The following is a 22,345-nucleotide window of genomic DNA, read 5'->3' as shown; positions in this document are numbered from 1 at the left end:
CTTCCTCCACATGTCACATGCTCATGCGCTCTAAAAAGTGGCTTTGTATTCCCATCTCCCCTCCTCACGTTTTCTCCTCTAAGAAATTGATTTTCCCACTGTGAATGTAAACGTGTGCGTCTATCACTTCCTACATCAACCACTGTGTTTACTTACAAACAACATGGACACAGGATTGCTCAACTGCACCAACATCTTAGGCAAGGGCATATGCATACTTTCTTACGTTTAGCAAACCCCCGGGGTATCATGTTTTAATGATTTATTTTTATTTTTGTATGTATGACTGCTGTTTGCCCCGTGTATGTCTGTGCAATTCATGAGTGCCTGCAGCATCAGAGGCCACAAGAGGCGGTCAGATCCCTGGAACTGGAGTTACAGAGGGTTCCCAGCTGGCTTGTGGTGCTGGGAATAAAACTTGGTGCTATGCAAGAGGAAAAGGTGCCCTTACCCTCTTAGTCACCCACGTTCTGTATATTTTTCACATTCATAGTTTGTTTATATTGTACCTCCTGAGATCAAGTTGAGGGCTCCTCCCAGAGCTGTTGCTTTTCCTTTTACACATCCTTTCCTTAGTGTTTCTTTGGGAATTTTTACATCATCCACCCCCATCCAGTCATTTCCCAGTCCCTCGATATCTGCCCTTCACACTCTTATCATCCCCCACTCAAAAGTAAATTGAAAAAGAAAATTAACACCAAACCAAACAAACAATGTCACGAGAGGGAGCCCACCCCTGACACTGCCTGGAGTGCCAGAATCCAGAGGCTGGACAGCCCAGAGACCTAGGATAGAACCAGACATGTGTGGAAGAAAAAATGTCAATGTAACGCTGCCTAAGGATAGTCTGCTACACTCATAGATTGGTGCCTAGTCAATATCATCAGAGAGGCTTCATCCAGCACCTGGTGGAAGCAGACCCAGAGACCCACAGCCAAACGTCAGGCTGAGCTCAGGGAATCCTGCTGAAGAGAGCAGGGCAGGATTGTAGGAGACACAGGGGTCAAGGACACCATGAGAAAACCCACAGAATCAACTCACCTGGCTCACAGCAGCTCACAGAGACTTAAGCAACAACCAGGGAGCCTGCATGGGACTGACCTAGGCCCTCTGTATATATGTGACAGTTGTGTAGCTTCGTGTTCTTGTGGACTAACAGTGGAGCAGGAGCTGTCCCTGACTCTTGCAGACTTGGGGGACCCTACTCCTCACACTGGGCTGCCTTGCACAGCCTTAATACAAGGCAAGGTGTTATCTTACTACAAGATGATATCCATGGGAGGCCAGCCATTTTGTTAACATCCATGGTCAGGAGATTAAATAAATAAATAAAAGCACTTTGCTCCTCTGTATTCTCTGCCTCTCCAACACCTCTTCATGTGTCTTGGTGGCAATGGGAGCCTCAGTGTGTCACACAGTATACCCTGTGGTCCTATCAGCGTTATTTGACAATGTTCATTGCAATGGTCTGGTTCAGGACTTCTGGTTTCTGGTACACATTCCTCACTAGACCCTCTCTGAAATGCCTCTTAGTTTTCAGGAGGGCGCCCCCCAGCCATGGAGACGCTGTGATTAATGTTCCACAGGACCCGTCCCTTCACATGCTCTGGCAGGTCATAGATGGGGCAGATGTTAGGGTGAGCCAACCCAAAACCCTGGATGTGGGCCTGGGTGGTAGTTGAACTGGTCAGACCTGGTCAATGAGGCTGCCCCATTCAGGTGTGCAGCTGAGCCAGCTCTCATGCCCATGCCATCAGGGCCAGCTTTCCCACCCATGGTGGGCGGTAGGGCCATCTCTCCCAAGAGCTGGGGCCAGCTCTTTGCTGCAGTGTCCAGCGAGGGCCAGGGCCAGCTTAGGGCAGGGCTGGCTCAGCCTGACCCTTGGCTTTCATCATGCATGGTTCTTATATGGCCCCTGTGGAAACACAGGCCACAGATATCAACAGATCCCAGCTGCAGCAGGACCCCGAACCCAGACAGGGCCCTCAGCAGCTCAGATCTAGACAACATCATGGCCCTGGTTGGCAGCACAGGCTGCTCAGATCAGCATGGCTCCTGCAGTGGCACAGCCCTCGGACACCATCCAGCCCACAGCTTTGTGGCTCAGACTCCAACCTTTGGTGGCAACACAGGCCAGGGACTTCAACACAGACCCACGGCTGTTTTAGACTTAGGAACCCAGACATGGGACTCAGCAGCAGAGGGGCCTAGATGTCACCATGGCCTCAGGTAGCAGCCCAGGCCACTCAGATTATCATGGACCCAGTGGCAGTGTGGCCCTTAAACACCAACAAGGCCCCAGGTGGTGGCCCAGACTCCTGGCATCTACATGACCTTTGATGGTAACAGGAGCCAGGGACATCAGCACAGCAACTGGCCGCCTTAAGGCCACGAACCCAGACATGGCCCTCAGCTGAAGCCCTAACCAGTTGTCACCAGGGCACTGGGTAGCAGGCCAGCCCACTAAGATCTGTATGGCCCCATCTGCAGCATGGGCCTCAGAGACCAACATGACCTCAGGTGGTGGCTTGGACCCTGGGAATCTGTATGGACTTCTGTGGCAACTGAAGCCATCCATGGGCATCAACTTAGACCATGGTTTTGCAGGGCCCCAGATCCAGACATGGCCCTTGGCAGCAGCTCAGGCCCAGACTTCACCATGACCCTGTGTTGCAGCTCAGGACACCCAGATCGGCATGACCCCAGCAGTGGCATGGGCCTCGGGCACCAACATAGCCACAGCTAGGAGCCCACACCTGGGCATCGGTGCCACCTTTGGGGGTGAAATGGGCCATGGACATTAACATAGACTGGCTGCAGCAGCAGAATGGACCCAGACATGGCCCTCTGCAGCAGCCTGTCCCCGGAGGTCACCATGGCCCCAGCTGGCAGTGCAGGCCCCCCAGAGCAGCACGGCTCGGCTGCAGCATGGCTCATGAGGTTGGCCAGACCTATTCACCCATTTGTAAATGGTTTACACACACTGCAAATAGCAATGGGCCTAATACCCTTTATGTTCAAAGTGTTCCTTAGCCATTTTCAACCTCATACACTCTTTTTTCTCCTCATTACATTCTTCCCACCTGCTAGTCTCCTTATTCTTATCACAGTCTCCCTCTTGTTTACATGCATGTCATATAGTATGCATGAGAAATGTGTTTGTTTTAATCACTGATTTTTGACTTGTTTGGTTCTCTTGTAGTTGTTGGAATCCATTTATTCATTAATTTTCTGCCTGATGGATATGTAGCAAATATTTTTTACCCATTCTGAATGCTGTCTCTTCACTCCAGCAATTTGCTGGCTTTTGCTGTGGAGAATGTTGTTAATGCCTCATGATTCCATCTGCCAAATATGGAGCCCATTTCCTGAGCTAGTGAACCTTTTAAGAAGGTTCTTGGCTATACATACCCTTCTCTTGAGGAATTTTCCCTATATTTCCCTCTGGCATGTTCAGAGTTTCAGGTCTCATATGAAGGTCTTTGATCCAGTTGGAATTGATTTTTCTTCAGGATGGAAGACAGGGATGCAGGTTTAGTCTTCTACACGTGTATATCTAGTTTTCCAGGACTATGTGTCAACGAGGACGGCTGCCTGTTCTCCACTGTATGCTTTTGGCATCTCTGTCACAATAGCCACAGAAGCCACATATGTTGTCTGGCATGTGGACCCTAGCGTCTTCGTTTTCCATTTCTGTGTTTAAATAGGAGTTAGTGTCTGCAGAAGTCAGGGGACAGGAAAGGAGCCTTGAGAGGAGGTCTTGAGGGGAGGGACAGTGCATGTGACATGAACATGGAGTTGGGGGGACCCTGGGGCTAGAAAGGTTTAAACGGGGATGTTGCTACATGCAATGGGGTTGTGGGAAAAGTTGAACCAAAACTCTAGACATAGGCAACAGCCATGCAGAGACTTACTGAATTGAGAAAGTGACTAAAAAATGTAATTTTTTTTGCTATTGTAATTACATCTTTCCTTCCTTTCCTTTCCTCCCTCCAAAGACTCACATATAGCCCTCCCTGCTCTTTCAAATGGCGTTTTTCATTAACTGTTTCTTCACGCATCTGTGTATGTGTTCATGTATATACATATATATTTTCAAATACAACCTGCTCAGTCTGTATCATGCTACTTGTATGTATGTTTCCAGGACTGATCATTTGGTACAGGATTAACAATTGCTACTCTTCTCTGGGGAAGACTCTTTCTCCAGCTCTCAGTATTCCTTAGTTACCTGTTTGATTTCCTAGGGCTGAGGCCTAGTTCAGCTTGTCTATTGTCCAATCAGACATGTCTATTGGTGTCCTTGCTCAGCTCATGTTTGGGCAGTCACATTGCTGAGACATAATGTGTACCTTCTGGCATTACTAGGAGACAGCCTCACAGCTTGTTCCCTGAATCTCTAGTTCCTAGAATCATTCTGCCCCCTCTCCCGAAACATTCCCAGAGCCTTAGATATAGTTGCTTTGTAGATGTATCCATTGGAACCAGGCTCCTGAACTCTGCAGTTTGATGGGTCGTTGTTTTCTGTAATAGTCTCTGTCTGCTGCAAAAAGAAATAAAATTCATGGTAAGTGAGGACTACACTTACCCGTGAGTATAAGGATTTAGAGTACAGGTAGGTATTATGCTACTTTAGTAGAGTGGTGGTTGTAGGTTCTCCTCCAAGATGCACGACTTCACTAGCTCTGGGTAGCTGGCTAGGTCTTCAGTACCAGGTGTGACTTCCCTCCTATTGAGCAGGGCTTACGTCCAATCAGAGAGCTGAAACTTTTGAAAGGAGGTACCCTAAATGAATGGATAATGCTGCTCACAAAGGCCACAGATTTTGAAACAAAAATTTCACCACCAGTTGTGGGCTACTTCCTTCTGAGTTGTTGGCTAGAGGCTCCCAAAACAATGGAGGGTACCGCCTTTGGTAGGTCACCCACCGGAACTAGACAGCAAGACCCTATTAGTGACGAAACCCCAGACCTTGCATGCAGGACATATATACATCAAGCTAGAACTAAGCTGGAAGTTTCCTCTCTGCCGGCTGGTGTTCATAGTGCTGGAAGGTCCCGTGCAGGCTGTGGAGAAAGCAGACATCAATGGCCTTACCCAGCTCTGGATCCCAAGTACTATTAAAGCACCCTAAAGGGCAAGATGCTGCCACCTGGGCAGTACTGACAAGACTGCTTTGGAGCAGCCAATTGTTTTCTGACTGGATTTGAGGCCTGGCCATGGGAAGAAGTACATACCGGGAATCTCAGGGTCTGCACTGCTGTGAGAAAACACACGACCAGAAGCGACCTGGGAGGAAACAGCTTACTTCTTTCACAGCGTGTAGTCCATCATCTAGGGAAGTCAGGGCAAGAACCTGGAGGCAGTTTCTGAAGCAGAGAACATGGAGGAGTGCTGTTCACTAATGTGCTCCTCATGGCTTGCCTAGCCTGCTTTATTTATTTTTTTCACCTTCTAGTGCCTTCTTAAGTTAATTCTTCATTAATTTTCCTTTTACATTTGAGATTATAATGTAACTACAATATTTCTCCATTCCCTTCCCTCCCTCCAAACCTTCCTGTATACTCCTATTCACTCTTTAAAATTCATGGCCTTTTTTATTAACTGCTATTACACACATACAGAAAGAGAAACACCACACACACACGCACACACACACACACACACACACACACACACACACACACACACACACACACGTAAACTGCCCAAGGAGCCAACTCTATACAAGCATGTACTGTGGTAAACTTCGCTCACCATTCTCACCGGGACCACCATCATTGGTTACCGATTCTACTCCCCAAGCTGCATCTCAGCACCTCTCTGAAAGAGAGCAAAGTCTCTCACTCTCAGCCCTCTGAGCAATCTTGCATCTCCGTCGTGACCGCTGCCACTCAGAAAGTGCTGTCTTCTGGCCATGCCCCGGTGACCACACTCACGAACTGACAGAAGCTGTGTGTGCCAGCCCAAACTCAGAGGGGCACTCTTCTGGATTCACCCTTAAAGAAGAAAAGCTCCTGACAACTGATAGCGGCAGGGAGAGGGAGAATCGTTGTTTTTGAGGGGTTTCTACTGCCCGGTTTCCTATGGGGAGCAATAATTGAGCTGAGAGGGTTACAAAAAAAGACAGGAAGTCAAGAGGGGGCATGCTAGAGGAACATGACAGAATTTGGAGAAGGAAATTGAGGATTACACATAATCACCTTTCATTATATACATGTATGTAATTCCCACTAATTTTATACAGATATATAAATACACGCACACATATACTTTCTGATTGGATTTGAGGCCTGGCCATGGGAAGAAGTACATACCGGGAATCTCAGGGTCTGCACTGCTGTGAGAAAACACACGACCAGAAGTGACCTGGGAGGAAACAGCTTACTTCTTTCACAGCGTGTAGTCCATCATCTAGGGAAGTCAGGGCACACATATAAAACAGAGCACAAAATCCCTGGATGCCAAGGAACCATCTGTTTGATGCCATGTTACTCTGGGGATGGGGGGACATACTAAAGGGGAGAGAGAAGCTCCGGGTGAAGGAAGGACATTTTTGACTTTGGTTTGGTACTATTAAAAGGGGTTCTGTTTGAAATCATTGTATACCCGTGGCTAGACATTTTTCTTAATTACAGCAGCAAAAGAAGTCCAATAGGAACGTATACCACGAATCTGTTAAGGAGTATCTTTAAGAATAACCTAAAATTGCCCTCAGAAAGCGTCTTCTAATGTTTTCGATTGCTGTACCACACTACTGCTCCCAATCTGTCCCACTGGAAGGCCAAACATTACCTCTTTCTTCACCACTGCTGTTACAGCAGCAAAAGCAGCAGCATAATGTGGAGGAGAGGGCTGCACTCGAAAGTCACCATTCATTTCAACAATAATGTGGCACTTTCAACTGCCCACAATTAGGTCAGCAAACCCTATTTTCTGGACACGTGCTTCCCCATAGTGACCCAACTCTGCTCCCACATATGGGACAAGGACAGATGCACAGCTCAACAAAGCCAAGCACTGACCTCGACCTTCTCACCTGCCACATGCTGCTCGATGGACTATTTTATAGTAGATCAAAGACATATCCTTGCTCACCTCAAACATATGAACATACCCCACTCAAGAGCCATGACCCCATCTCCAATTACTATGTCCATTTTGACAAGGAGAGCAACAGTAAGCAGCCACTGCAGAGCACATCTGCTTTCTGTAGGCACTCTCTCCATGAGCTATTTTGAGCCTTGCAGAGACTGATGCCCATACCTTTCCTGATTCCAACATGCTCTCAAGAGACAGTCAAGATGCACACCTGATCCCTGGGAAAATGCAACAGGATCTTGTCCAAGGCCAGCCAGTCCCTCTTGAGTACATGCCAGGATATTCACCACATGCAAACACTTCAGCAAACCTCTACACTGCCGCCAGTGAGTTTGCTTAAGTCACAGAGATTTGGCATAAAAGTATTCCATTGGCCCAAGAGATCTTTGAGGCAAGAGGATACTAATGAAGAAAACTGGTGAACCACACAACTATCTTCACATCACTAAGAAGAGAAAGGCAGCGAGGAATTGAGACTGGGGAGAAGAGCTGAATGAACAGAGGAAAAGAGAGGAAGGAAGGAAGGGGGAAGGATGGAAAGAAAAGAGGCAGTTCAATCACTGAAATTGCTTAAGATATTTTTTCTGAATTCTATTTCATTTGTCCTGCTTAGTTCCTTTAGATAAAGTTCCCACATACAAATTTGTATGTTTATAGACATCAATAACTACACAAGTTCTAGATATGTAGGCATATAAAAAAGGACTATTTAACTCCAGGATAGAATCACCATTAAGGAAGACCAGAAAGTTATGCAAGAGATAAGGGTCATGAGTTGAGCTTCATCTCTCTCTGCCATGCTCTTTTCTTTTCTTTTACAATTTTAAAAAATCTAAACTATATCATTTCTTCCTCCTCTCTCTAGTCTTTCTCATGTCTGCCCCTAACTCCCTCTCAAATTCATGGCCTCTTTTTATTATTATTATTTCATATACATATATATATATAAATACAATCTTCTGAGTCTATTTACTGTTACTTGTATGTATATGGTTTTCAGGGTTGATCCCTTGTGGGTAACAAATTTAGAGGCTCATTCCTGGGGGAAGACTAATTATCCCTTTTTCAGTAATCATTAGTTGCCTGTAGTTCTTTGTCTAGGGGTCCTATGAGATTTCCCCCTTCAGAGTAAGCATGCCTATTGGTGTGGTCATTATTCAGGTCCATTGGCAGCCATATTTTTGAGGTATCATGGGTATCATTCCCTGTCATTTCTAGTAGACACAATCCCACAGCAAACTTCATGGTCCTCTGGCTCTTGAAATCTTTCCATGCCCTCTATGATGGTCCATGAACTTCAGAGATGGGGGTTGTGTGGCAGATGCACCAATTTGGGTTGGGCATCCTACACTCAGTTGTTCTCTGCATTTTCGCCAGTTGCAGTTTTCTGTAATTGTCTCGGTCTTTTGCAAAGAGAGACTTCTTTGATGAGGGATGAGAGCTACATCTATCTGTGGGTATAAGGGCAAATATTTAGAATGCAGTTAGGTGAATTACTGTTACCAGACATGGCATCAATAGGTTCTCCTTGAAGATCCATGACCTCATTAGCAACAGGTAGTTGGCTGGGTTTACAGTTCCAGGCATGATTTCTCCACTGTTTAGCAGGGCTTGAAGTCCAATTAGACAACAGCTGGTTGCCACCAGAATGTGAGTGTCACCATTGCACTTAGATACCTTAACAATGCTGGTCATGTTTTTGTCACAGGCCTCACAGACTGGTAGGACTATTGATTGCTTCCTTCTTTCAGCAGCTTGTATAGCACCTTCCATTATTATGAAAGCTAGTCCTCAGGGAAGATGCTTTCAGGTCAGGTTCAGCTCAAATCCTCCAAGTCCTGTGTCTGAAGAACAAGATGTCATCAACACTAGGGATTTATCTTTAACTTCTGGGAGCAAAGGCAATAGCAATAGCCTATATTGTTTTGGGAGTCTCTTGGACTCCCCTGACCAACAACAGGAAAGGAAGTTTCTCAGGCTTGGTACTTGGGGCGTGGGGGTATTGTTAGATAGTCTATGGCTCTTCGAGGAAGCATTAGTATGTACCCCAAGTGACATAACTTCACTCAAACTATTTATACCACATACCTACTAAAGAAGGTCCTGTAGATGGAGCCCCTGATACACTGCCCACTAGAATCTGGCCACAGCACTCTGGACCACCCCTCACTTGAACTGACACCTCTAGATTCCACTTCCTCTGAGCAGAAAGTAAGTAAAGCAGTCAACACCCACTCCTCCAACAGCAGTCAGTATCAATCCCTGAGACGGGGGTTATATCTTAGTCACTGTTCTATTGCTATGAAGAGACACCATGACCAAGGCAACTCTTATAAGAGGGAGCATTTAATTGGGAGCTTGCTTATTGTTTCAGAGGTTTAATCCATTATCACCATGGCAGGGAACATGACAGCATGCAGAGAGGCACTGGAGCAGTACCTGAGAGCAATATCCTTATCTGTAGGCAGAAAGAGGGACACTGGGCCTGGCATGGGCCTTTGAAACCTCAAAGCCCACCCCTGGTGACACACTTCCTTGAACAAGGCCACACCTCCTAATCCTTATAATCCTTTTGAAGAGTGTCACTCCCTGGTGATTAAGCATTCAAATATATGAGCTTATGGAGGCCATTCTTATTCAAACCACCACAGGATATTAAGCAAAGTTAGAGGAACATAGGTAAACAAGGAAAACAAAAGCAGGCTCTATAAGATGGTTGCTTTTTGTTCCCAGACAACTCTGTGAGGAAATGGCAGGTATCTAGTCAGGACCAGTAGGGGAAAGAAGAGGAACCAAGGGCCCTATAAAGTACCCAATTCAGCCTCGGTTTAGTGGACTTCTAGCCTTAGGCTTCTGCCATCCTGACAGGATAAAGCTGCTGTTTCCCCCTTCTCGGTGGCTTTGTCTTCTGTCTTTCCTGGTCATTCAATTCTTTGTTCATGTCAGGGAGCAAATTCAGTAATCCCCTAGACAGCTGTCACATCTCCATTCCAACAAAGATGCCAAAACACACACTGGACAAAAGGCAGCATCTTCAACAAATGGTGCTGGGAAAACCTGTAGAAGAGTGAAACTAGACTCGTTTAAATCACCCTGCTCAAAGAAAAAAGAGCTCCAAGTAAACCAAAGAACTCAATGTGAAACCCAAAATACTGAAACTTAGAGAGGAAAATTTGGCAAGTATCCTGCATGAGACAGGTGTAAGAAATGACTTTCTGAAAAGGACTCACTTTGCCCAGAAATAAGGCCAACAGACAAGTGGCACCTCATAAAACTAAAGAGGTTCTGTACAGCCATGAGAACAACCAATTGGGTGAAGAAGAAACTCACAGAGTAGGCGAGAATCTTGGCCAGACAGACATCTGACAGAGGATTAATATCCCAAATATACAAAGAACTTAAAAATAAAGAGTTAAGAAAACAAATGACCAATTAAAATAGACTATGGACCTGAACAGAATTCTCAAAAGAAATAAAAATGGCTGTAAAATGTTCATAATCTTAGCAATTAGAGGAATTCAAATTACAACTCTAAGATTTCATCTTACACTAGTCAGAATGGCTAAGATCAACAAAACAACCACCAACAAATACTGTTGAGTAATTTGAGAAAAGGGAACCCTCATTCACTGTTGGGGGATTCAAAACTGGTAGAGCCACGTTGGAAAGAGTTTTAAGAATTCTCACTAATCTAGGAATAAGTCTAACATATTACACAACTATAATACTCCTTTGCACATGTCCAAAAACATCCTGTTCCACGATGCGTGCTCAGTAGTGTTCACTGCCACTCTATTCACAATAGCTAGTGTGGTGGTTTGAATAGGTATGGCCCCCATAAACTCAGGTGTTTGAACACTTGGCCCAAAGGGAGTGGTACTATTAGGAGGTGTGGCCTTGTTGGAATAGATATGTCCTTGGAGGAAGTGTGTTACTGTGGAGGTGGGCTTTGAGGAATGCTATGCTATGCTCAAGAGACGCCCAGTGTAGGACACAATTGATTCTGCTCCCTGTGGATCAAGCTGTAGAACTCTCAGCTCCTTCTCCAGCACCACGTCTGCCTGCATACCACCATGAAGATAATGGACTAAATCTCTGAAACTGTAAGCCAGACCCAATTAAATGTTTTCCTTTATAAAAGTTGCTGTGGAGCCTGGTAGTGGTAGTGCATGCCTTTAATCCTAGCACTCGGAAGGCAGAGTCAGGCAGATCTCTGTGAGTTTGAGGCCAGCTCAGTCTACAGAGTGAGTTCCAGGACAGGCTCCAAAACTAACCAGAGAAACCCTGTCTCAAAAAACAAAAACAAAACAAACAAAAAAGAGAGTTGTTGTGGTCATGGTGTCTATTCACAGCAATAGCAACCCAAACTAAGATTGCTAGGAAATCTTAGATGTCTGTAACTGATGAATGAATAATGAAAATGTATGTAATGAAATTTGCAGGGAAATGGAACTATAAAATACTATATTGAGTAGAGTAACTCAGATCAGAACAACGCACACTGTATGTTGTCTGTCATCTATGGTTTCTAGCCCCAAATCTTCAGATATGAATATGTAACCTTGAATAATTGCAATAACCAGGAATTTAAAAAAGCACCATGTGGTGGGGGACAATCACTAGAGAGGGAAATAGTAGGATACGAGTGCTCTGAAGAGCAAAATGGGAAAAACAAGGAGTGGACTTTTGACTGGGGAAGGAAGAGGAAGAATAATACAGAACAAGGGGGAACAAATAATTTGAAAAATTAGTAGTGAATCATATTATGTTGTATTTACCTAAAATTACATAAAATACATAGTAACATATATGTATACATATATATGATGGTTTCAGTTGATACAGAAAAGAACTTTGACAAAAACTAATACCTATTCATGATAAAAATAAACCCTAGAGAGACTAGGGTGAAGGGAATGTATCTCAACACAATAAGCTATTCATCACAAAGCTAAATAGATAAAAGCTGGAGTAAGTTCCACTGAAATCAGAAAACAAGGGTATCCACGTTCCGCACTCCAATTCTATATAGTGCTTAAAGTACTAGCTAGAGTGTTAAGACAAGAGAAGGAATTAAAAATAAGTCAAAGTACCCCTATTTGCATATAATTTTTCTGTAACTGAAAGACCCCAAAGACTCCCCTAGATCTGATAAACACTTTCAGCAAGGTGGCAGGTCACAAAACCAACATACATAAATCAATGTCCTTGCTATATACCAAAGACAAATATACCTTCCCAATATCCTTAAACTTAAATAAATAAAATACCATGGAAGAAACCTAACCAACTGTGCTTGTTTAAGTAAGAAATGTCCCCCACAGGCTCTGGTATTTGAATACCTGGTTCCAGTTGGTGACACTGTTTAGGGAGGTTGAAGAAGTATGGCCTTGCTGGAAGAACTATGTCACTATGGGAAGGCTTTGAGAGCTTAAAGCCTTGCCCTACTTCCAAACTGTTCTCTCTGCTTCTTGCTTATGGCTAGGACGTGAGTTCTCAGCTTCCTGCTCCAGCTGCCTGATGCTGCCTGATGCCTGATGCTGCTATGCCTTCCTGCCATGATGGACTCTTTATCCCTCTGGAACCATAAACCCAACATAAATTCTTTCTTTCCTAAGTCACTTTTGGGAATAGTATTTTATCATAGCAACAGAAAAATAACTAATACATCAAGGAAATGAAAGACCTATAAAATGAAAACTTTAAAACAATGAAGAACTTAAAGAAGACACCAGAAGCTGGAGAGACCTCCATGCAAGTAGATTAATAGGATGAATACTGTAAAACAAACTGGCCATCCTATCAAAAGCAATCTACAGACTCAATGTAATCTCCACCAAAATCCCAGAGCAATTGTTCATGGATATTGAAAATACAATCTTGAATCTCATATGAGTAGCACAAAGAATCCTGAACAATACACATGCTGCTGCAAGTATTGCCATGCCTGATTTCAAAGATTACAGAACCACAGAAATGAAAACAGTATTGTACCTGACGCATAAACGGGCCAGTTTACCAGTGGAAATAGAACTAGAGACCCAGATATAAGTACATGCACCTACAGCCACCCGATTCTTTTTCAGTTTTTTATTAATTAAATTTTTCATTTTTTTTTACAATCCAACTACAGCTTCTCCTCCCCACTCCTCCCATTCCCTCCCCCACCTCCCCTCTGCCCCTCTTCCTAATCCACCCATCCTCCACCTCTGTTCAGAAAATGGCAGGCTTTCCATGCGTGCCAACAAAGCATGGCCTATCGAGTTGAGGCAGGACTAAGCTCCCTGCTTTGTACTAAGTCTGGGCAAGGTAACCCAGCATTAGGAAGAGGTTCCCAAAAGTCAGCCAAAGCATTAGGAACCGGCCCCGTACCCACTGCCAGGAGTCCCACAAGTAGACTAAGCCACACAACCATCACACATATGCAGAATGCCTAGTCTGGTCCCATGCAGGCTCCCTAGCCCAGCCACCTGATTTTTGACAAGTGTCATAAATATACACTGGAGAAAAGACAGCATCCTTACCAAAAGGTGTTGTGGAAATTGGGTATCCAAATGTAGATTAAAATTGGATTCTTATCTCTCACCCTGTGCAAAAATCAATTCCAAATGGATCAAAGATCTTAATGTGACACCTGAGACCTGAAACTCTGAAACTTCTAGGGAGCACACTTCAGGACAGGCTCAGATAATGACTTTCTCAGAAAATAGGCCCACCAATCAACAAGTAGGACTTCATCAACTTAAAAGGTTTCTATTCTGCAAGAGAAACTGCTAATTAACTGGAATCAACATACAGAATCAGGGGTGGAGCATGAGTCTTCACATCTATATGTTACAGAGAATTAGTGTCTAAGGTATATAAAGAACTCAAAAAATTAAACACCAAGAAAACAATCCAGTTTTAAAGTGGGCTATGGAAATGAACAGAACATTTTCAAAAGAACAAACACAAATGCTAAGAATAGTTTTTAAAATATTTGATCCACTTAGTCATTAGGGCAATGCAACTTAAAACTACATTTAGATTTAATCTACCCTAGTCAGAAACAGTTAAGACTACAAAAACAAGTGACAACAAAGGTCGGTGAGAATGTGAGAAGAGGCAAGCCCTCATTAACTATTGGTGGGAGTGCAAACCAATGTAAGTGTAAACGAGTTTAATTGGAGTTACCCTGCAGAAAGGATAATATTTCTCCCAGAAGCCAGAGGTTGCAAAAAAAAAAAAAAAAAACACCTCAATTCCAGGTACGAAATGCCTCCCCTTAAACTGTTTCTTTGGGTTGTTCCAGATATCTCTGATAAGCATTGCATTCCCGGTCATTGGGTATCCTCCACCAATGCAATAAGACAATCAAGCCAAATTAATAAGACCAGGCTTAAAAACAGAGCAAAGCAACTCCAGGGTGACTCTCAGAAAGGCAGGAGAGAAAAATCACATGGCAGGTCTATCAAGCAGGTTTTAAATATGGGAGAGGGGCTGACCCTTAGTGGCCTTTCTGAGGGTGGGGTTTGGAGAGGGTCCCCCTTCCCCCAAGCTGGAGATCCCCAGCAATCCCCCAAACAACACAGGCTGTTGCTAGTGCTCTTAGATGCCCACTAGAACTTGATGGTAAGACCCTATTGCTGAAGACACCATTTGGCACAGGACTTGGAGTAATCAAGTTGGGGCACTTCCTCCCCACTGGCTAGCTTTCCTACTAATGAAAGCTACTGTGTAGGCTGCTGGGCAAGAAAAGCCGTTAACAAAGTCCTACCCAGCTGTGAAGCCTGCAAGCTGTAATAATGACCAGCCTGTCAAGGTATGCCAATAGGTACAGGGGTAACTTAATGCAAGGCATCAAGGAACTAAATTACTGGTGACAAGTACAAACAACGCTAAAAATAAAAGGACGTTTAACTAGCATCTATGTTATCTCTGTGAAGGGAAGAACATCGCCCTCTTTTTTTTTTTCTTTTTTTCTTTTAGTCTAAGAAAAGTCAGTATTGGTACAAAATGACTAGTGGATTTTTTGGTATTTACATAGCACTGAAAGGTACTTCATAATTATATAAAGAATCGCTATAGTAATCAAATAAGTTAGACACAAAGATATTACTTCTCTATAGATACATATCAAAGTATAAGTGTGGCAGCATTATGTTCAGGGTCATTTCAAAAATCACTAGAAATATCTACTATTCTTCTTCTAGTTCATTTTCAAATATGTCAGAAGGAAGCTGGTCACTTCAGAGAAGTGCTGTACACATGGGTCTGGCCTGGTAGAAGATGTTAACCTCTCCCTTGGTCAGAGTTCTCCCGCGATTCTCATCATTAGTTGTATTGCTGCACTGGAGGCCTCCTAGCCCCTATCTCCACAACTTCAGCATTAGGGATCGGAATCTGTCTCCACAGGAAAAGGAGGCCACCCCTGTCCCTTCAGAACGGCACTGGCCAGTCTCTCAAGATTGACTGACCTATGTTCAACTGCTAGTCATCTACTCTTCTATAATAGACTATGCATTAACTAAGATATATAAATGAGTAAGGCAAACAACTGTGTTTCATAAGACATATAAGCAGGGCATGGTGGTGCGTGCCTTTATTCCCAGAACTAAGGAATTCAAGGTCAGCCTGGACTGTATAATGAGTTTCAGGCCGGCCAGGGCTACATAATGCAACCATGTATTTTTAAAAATAAAATAGGAAAAGTATCTCATGTTAACAATCTCATTTTTAAAAAAGTTGAAATCACTATGCAATATGAACTTCACTGTGTTTAGCATGCACTTTTGTTTTTAAAGTATTTTCAACCTTTCTACCCTAAAGAAATAATAAATGGTGTAGACTAAAGTTCTCAGAGGAAAAGCCACATCTACTTTAAATATTCTACAAAGCTATCGACAGTTGGAATGTTACAGGACCAAAGCCAAATTATCTTGGGCTATCCTAACTCTGAAATAGAGGTCTACTCAACAGACGCGATTGAACAGCCTTATGATTAGGAGGTACATCCCGAAAGCCAAGAACAGGATCTGAGGCCTAGAGCACAGCTCCCCAACTCTCTCACTATAACCACTGTCAAGGAAAGAAACAGCTCTCACCTCAAAGCAATAAAAGATGTGGTTTATTCTGGAGTCAAATATGAGTGGCCATGGTCCAGGAACATAGATTTAGAGCTCCCCCAAATACCATGTTCCAGTGAGGTGGCAATTTCAGACACTTTTTATAGTGACAGAACAAAGCAGCCCACAAATCAAGACACTTTTCCAAATGCATCAGTGGGCACACAGGCAGGTAGGTTAGAGTAAGATGGGGAGAGACCTGCTGTAAGCCTTCAAGGCCACCTGACAATACTTTTCACCCTTTGGTTGGTGGAAAACTTGATTTGGTTTAGTTAATTCATTCCTAAATGTTCTGTTTGTCAGGATGCTAGGTCTGACGGAGAGGGGGAAAGAAAAGGCTTTTCAGTAGGCTAAAGGTCACCAAGATAAACCGTTATTAGGTCCTGGTACTGCCACATTCCAGCCTCACCACATCGAGGTGGGCTGTTTTGTTTGTTTGTTTGAGACAGGGTTTCTCTATGTAGCCCTGGCTGTCCTAGAATTCACTATGTAGACCAGGCTGGCCTCGAACTCACAGAGATCTGCCTACCACTGCTGGAATTAAGTAAGGCAGGCACCACCATGTCCAAGGTTTTAAACAGTCAATAAGCCTTTGCAGACTCGACTTCTGTCAAAGAATTCTCACTCACATCTGGCTACCTAAATGTATTTGAAAAGGGTCTTCAATTGTGATTTTTCTTTGTCTGTTACTATAAAATTTCATGAAACTGTTACCACATCTAAACATGGTATTTGGGGTAACCTAAATCTGTGTTCCAGGGCCAGGGTCACTCATCTCCAGAATAAACTCTCTCTTCTTCCCTTTTAAGTGAGAGTTATGTTTTTGTGGTGACAGCAGGTAGATATTTCACTGAGTATTTCATAATGAATGAAGAAAACTTCACATACTTCATAAATATATTCAATATTGATTTCAAAGTATGAAAAATACAGTTCAAGAAAAAAATAAAATGTACCATTAGGAATGAAAATGAAAATGTAAGGAAAAGCCGGGCGGTGGTGGCGCACGCCTTTAATCCCAGCACTCGGGAGGCAGAGGCAGGTGGATCTTTGTGAGTTCGAGGCCAGCCTGGGCTACCAAGTGAGATCCAGGAAAGGCGCAAAGCTACACAGAGAAACCCTGTCTCGAAAAACCAAAAAAAAAAAAAAAAGAAAAGAAAATGTAAGGAAAATTATAAGATACTATGACCATGGTGACAGGACACCTTATCTGAATTCCAAATTTTCTAGTGATGTTAACTGATGTCTATGACTCAAACAGTATGTGGCCTCAATATAAAACTAGGTCCTTACATGCCAAGATAACTAAAATGACAGAACATTTAATAAAGAGAAAATATTAGAGTTACCCAGAAACCAGATATTGCATTTTAGTAAAAGAACCCAGAGAATACCCCCACTGAAAATCCCATAGAATCTATAGCATTTAAGGGAGAAGAAAAAGAAGGGGGAAATGAAAGGGGAGGGGGCTCCGTCGCAATTTTTTCAAGCACGAAGGGCGGGGGCGGAGGGAGACAAGCAGCAAGGGGCAGCAAAGAGCAGCACTACCATCTACTGGTCAGAGCAGCCTATATTCAACCACCGCGAACAAAAATCCAGCTTTTCTTGGGCTCTTCGACCCACCGCCCAAGTGAGAAAGGCTGTAGGAGCCAGGCGGCAAAGAAAGGGGGTCGCAGGCTACAGGATTACATTCACTAAGAACATGCTCGGCAAGGCAGCCTTTGGTCCCGCCCTCGGAGCCATAGCAACAGCCGCAGGAAGTCTGAGGCGCACAGGAAATACACAAGCCAGCAAGTCACTGGATTGGCGGGTTTTGGGTCTGCGCAATGGTCGGAAGTGAGGTTGCAGGCATTAGCCTTCACTCCTGGATCTTAATAACCTACCTCCGAACCTACTCGGGTGGGTAGGCTGCCCCTGCAGTCTCTGCTTTTCAGGGGCCTTCTGCTTATCCATTCCAAAGTCTCCCCACCTGCAACCCAGTCCAGGGCAGCACAGAAGACTGCGCTTTTCTGTGGTGTTCAAGAGTAGCCTGTCGCCAGCATGTATCGAAGTAGGACAAGACTCCTGCCCTTAAGAAAGCTTTGCTTATATATAAACATAGAGGTTACTGTCCTCGGCCTACATGATCTCTAAGCTGTTCTCTATGTTCAGAAAGCAAAGGAAGCTGGAAGACAAAGGAAATTATGAAAACGACTAAACTTAGCATTCCTTAGGCATATCAGTCACCCCGAAGTAACCTCTAAGCTCCAATCTGCAGCACTGACAAACTACTGCACCATCCTTATACTTAAGCAATGATTTGTAAGAAAATGCCAACCTTTTAAAAATCTAATTTATTTTTGCTGCCTATAAAATAGCCTGTGAGTCACGGGAACAAGTACAAAAGTGCATCATTGAAATCTAAGTTCCACAGAAATTTTAGACCTATTTCATGTTAGTAACTTTTAAAAATATAAATATATTTGCATGTTCCATCTGTGTGTATACACATATTTTTTCCAAATAGCCTATTATACTTTTCCTATATGTAATTCCTACCCAAATGTTAAAAATTGTTTTGTTGCAGGACCCTTTGTTTGCATGTGTGAAGATGCAGAGGAACTCCCCTGCTAAAATCAGGATTCCAAGGCTTGTGCATAATCTTACCCATTATACCATCAAGTGCTAAGGACTGAATATGTACTTCTAAGAACCAAAGCTTACATGCTTTGGAATGCAAGGAGACACCAGAACAGTGACCTGAAAGAGTGCTCCAGAATGCTCTGTCTTTGTCTAAAATTTTAGTGTGGAGGGATTGTCTAGGTCATCCAAGGCAAGGCATCATGTCAAAGGAAAAATAAAGGGACTGAACACTTAAAGGTTATTAAAGGTTAAACTGATGCACACCAAGGAGGACAGTGAGGCCAGATAATAACACCAGAGCTGAAGCAGGGTTAAAATTTACTTAGGGAAGGAGTACGGCACACAACTGTGGTGATTCCCAGGTTTGAAATATCTGTCGTTAAAGATACTGGAAGTTTCTGACTGCCAGAATGGTCCGTAGAATGTCTGTCTTTCTTTCATTACATTCCCTGGTGCCAAAGACTGATCCCAAGAACTTCCCATACTGTGCATATGCAATAACTTGAAACTATATCACCAGTCACAAAATACTCATTTTAAAAATCATAGTCTCTTACATCCTTTCAACTAGTAGGTAGAACCTTTGAGGCAGGAGGATCAAGAGTTCAGACACTGCAGGGCAGTGGTGGCACACGCCTTTAATCCCAGCAGAGGCAGGCCTGTGAGTTCCAGGTCAGCCTGGACCACAGACCAAGATCCAAGATCCAGGACAGGCACCAAAACTACACAGAGAAACCCTGTCTTGAAAAACCAAAAAAAAAAAGGTGAGATACTACACACACACACACACACACACACACACACCAGTAGAGCATAAGCAAGTACTTGAGTTCTATATCTAGTATTAAAAAAATCATGCTACACTCCCATCACCCATTTATGTACCTTAATTTTTTAAATTAATATATAATTACATCATTTCCCCTCTTCCCTTTCCTCCCATGCCTCTTCCCAACCTCTCCCATGCCCACTGTCCATTCTCTTTCAAGTTCATGACCTCTTTTTCTTTCATTGTTATTATGTTATGTTTTGTGTTTGGGAATGATTGCCCAGTGGCCTTTCTAGATCTACAAAATGTCCACACAAAACACAGTGCTTACCTCAAAACAAATATGAGACAGTTAGCTCTTAAGCAAAATATAAGTAACCATGGCCTGAGAAAACAGTACTCAGGGCACTCTGAATCCAACACTGTTTTTAGTTACAGGACAAAACAAAGTCATAAGTTGGAACATTTTTTAAATACTTGAGCAGAAACAGCACATTATAGCAAAGCAGGGGCAATCTTCACTGGATGTCTCAGCTACTATCAGCTGACATTCTTAGCTTTTGGAGTGGAAGCTCTGGCACAGAAACACCTCATGAGGAAGGAACAAGGGACACTTTAGAGAAATCCTTAAAAGTGTTTTACAAAGGACTAAGTCACAAAGTCCAACTAACCCAGACAACCAACAGTATTACAAGCATCATTATTTACCAATCAATATCCAAATATTGTGTTCATTGTAGAGATTCATTTTATAAAGTGCTTTCAACCTCTACTTCTGCTGTTTTCAGCAAATGATACACATGCAGTACTCTAGGTCAGGGGCATGGAAAAACTGCATCTTTTAAGATTATGGCTATACATTAGCTTAGGCTGTAAAAGCTGATTGCATGGAAAATCCAAGGCAAGCAAGGTTGGTGGTTACATTGTTCTCTTAAAGGCAGGTTAAACCAACAGGCTGAGTGCACAGCAGGACAGCAGTCTTACGTCTTAAGTGACCTCAAAGTATATTATTAACTCTAGCTGTGAGGTCCAGCAAAAGTTCCAGTCTTTTAAATATAAGAGATTTTGCCACATCCCCACTCCCTATTTCCCTCTCCTTCCCTCTACCCCTCTCTCCAAAAAGGAGGAAGTGTTTTGAATGTTTGAAGATAAACCATCATCTGGTACTCCAGCCAGCTTATGTATGATAATCACTGTCTAACTTGCAAGTATTTGGAAAAACAGAGATTGAACTAAAGATAACCTAAACATTTACTACCTCCAAACTGGTTTTACTTTGTACACTTAAGGAAGTCCTAGGCAATACAATTTTCAAAAAACACTAATAAGTAGCCTGTTTTAGTTAAGATATAAAATAACGTGTAAAAAATACTGGAAAAAAAAACTGCTAATTCATAGTAAAAAGCTTATCAAATAACTATAAGTTAAATGAGATGCTAAAATAAAAAATTAAAAAACTTTTTAGAGTTGATATCCTAAGGATAAATTCTAAAATAGCTCCCTCCTCATCTCTTTCTCTGCCCTTTCCTCTTCATCTCTTACGTATCTTACAGTTTTCCTTGAGCAGCTTTTTTCTCCTTTGAACTCCCATGCTTACATTAAAGTGTCTTCACTACACAAACCAGTCCTAAATTCCTTCCAGCCTTAAAGCTCAAAGTCTCTGTTTGGCCTGAGTGGAGGTTCCTAAAGTTTAGGGGAACTCCTCAGACTGTTAATGATTACCAAGTGAAGCTAGGTCTGTGTCCTCACCACAGCATTCCTGAGGATTTATGCTGAAATCCATCTTCAAGCATTGTTGAAGAGTTTCCCTATCTGGCCTTTGTCTGATGGATCCTGTTAAACCTGGGTTCTGTGTTCCTTAGCTTCTGTTTTTCTACCCAGAAACCTACTACATGCCTGAATGCTACTGACACCAGAAACAGACATTTCCTAGAACTCTGCTCCTGGGTCGTATGTAATACCATGGTTTTTTGTTTGTTTGTTTGTTTGTTTGCTTGTTTAGTTAGTTGGTTGCTTGCTTTTTAGGTTTTTGGGTAACATCATAAAACCTGACTCCCTATGTAACTAATCTGGCAGAAATGAAGACATTATAAAGAGACACAACCTGGCTATCCCACTGTTGAAACACAGAACCTAAAATATGAAAATTTCCCCAGGAATCTCATGCTGGAAGAAGAAAAGGGCACCGGGGAGGGAGGCACTTGTCTTAGGAAAGAGATTGTTTTCAAACCATTCTAACAACTTGTGAGACCACCTTACAGGATGAGACCGAACCCCAATAAGTGGCCTTGACCACACACTAACCAGGACTGCTTAGATATGCACATGCTTGGTCTTCTATTTAAACCTTGACTTCACTTGGGGGCCTGGACAACAGACTTCAGGGGTTTCTGGATCTCTTTGTGCTCTTCCCAATGTGACCACACTGAATAAATCTCCCTTTTCTGCATTCCACTTTTAGTTTGGCTCTTTTAATTGCCTTATTGAGGAAGGGTGACCAGATCTGACTTGGGACAAATTATGACCTCCGATTTCCATAATACCTCATATCTAAGTCAATTTCTTACCTCCTAGAAAGCAGCCTGGTGCACAATAAACAGCCCCTTCAATCTCAGCTAATTAGAGAGAGAACGAGGAGAAAAAACATTACCAAACTTCACCTTTTGGTCTTTTGTTAAGCTTTTCTCCCATCTTAAAGAAAGAGAGATAAACTTTGTTTTATGTGTCATGTATCTGATAATTGCTTTGT

At 43.1% G+C, this 22,345-nt stretch overlaps 1 long non-coding RNA gene across 7 annotated transcripts in view; it reads right to left on the bottom strand.

Moving 5' to 3' along the window:
• Positions 1–2,504: 2,504 nt before the first annotated feature.
• Positions 2,505–22,345, bottom strand: part of LOC114701556 — a 34,048-nt gene continuing 14,207 nt past the window's right edge. For 3 of the 7 annotated variants that reach the window (XR_003735844.2, XR_003735846.2, XR_003735848.2), the window contains 2 exons: positions 5,758–8,945; positions 2,505–5,369 (listed from right to left, as the gene is read on the bottom strand). This is a non-coding gene — a long non-coding RNA (uncharacterized LOC114701556). The remainder of the gene's footprint in view (positions 5,370–5,757; positions 8,946–22,345) is intronic. The other 4 variants (XR_005089919.1, XR_003735845.2, XR_003735850.2 and 1 more) reach the window with 4 other exon arrangements.

The sequence above is a fragment of the Peromyscus leucopus genome, chromosome X (assembly GCF_004664715.2).
Source record: "Peromyscus leucopus breed LL Stock chromosome X, UCI_PerLeu_2.1, whole genome shotgun sequence".
In the NCBI taxonomy this organism is placed as follows: domain Eukaryota; kingdom Metazoa; phylum Chordata; class Mammalia; order Rodentia; family Cricetidae; genus Peromyscus; species Peromyscus leucopus.
This window is presented reverse-complemented; position numbering and strand designations above follow the sequence as displayed.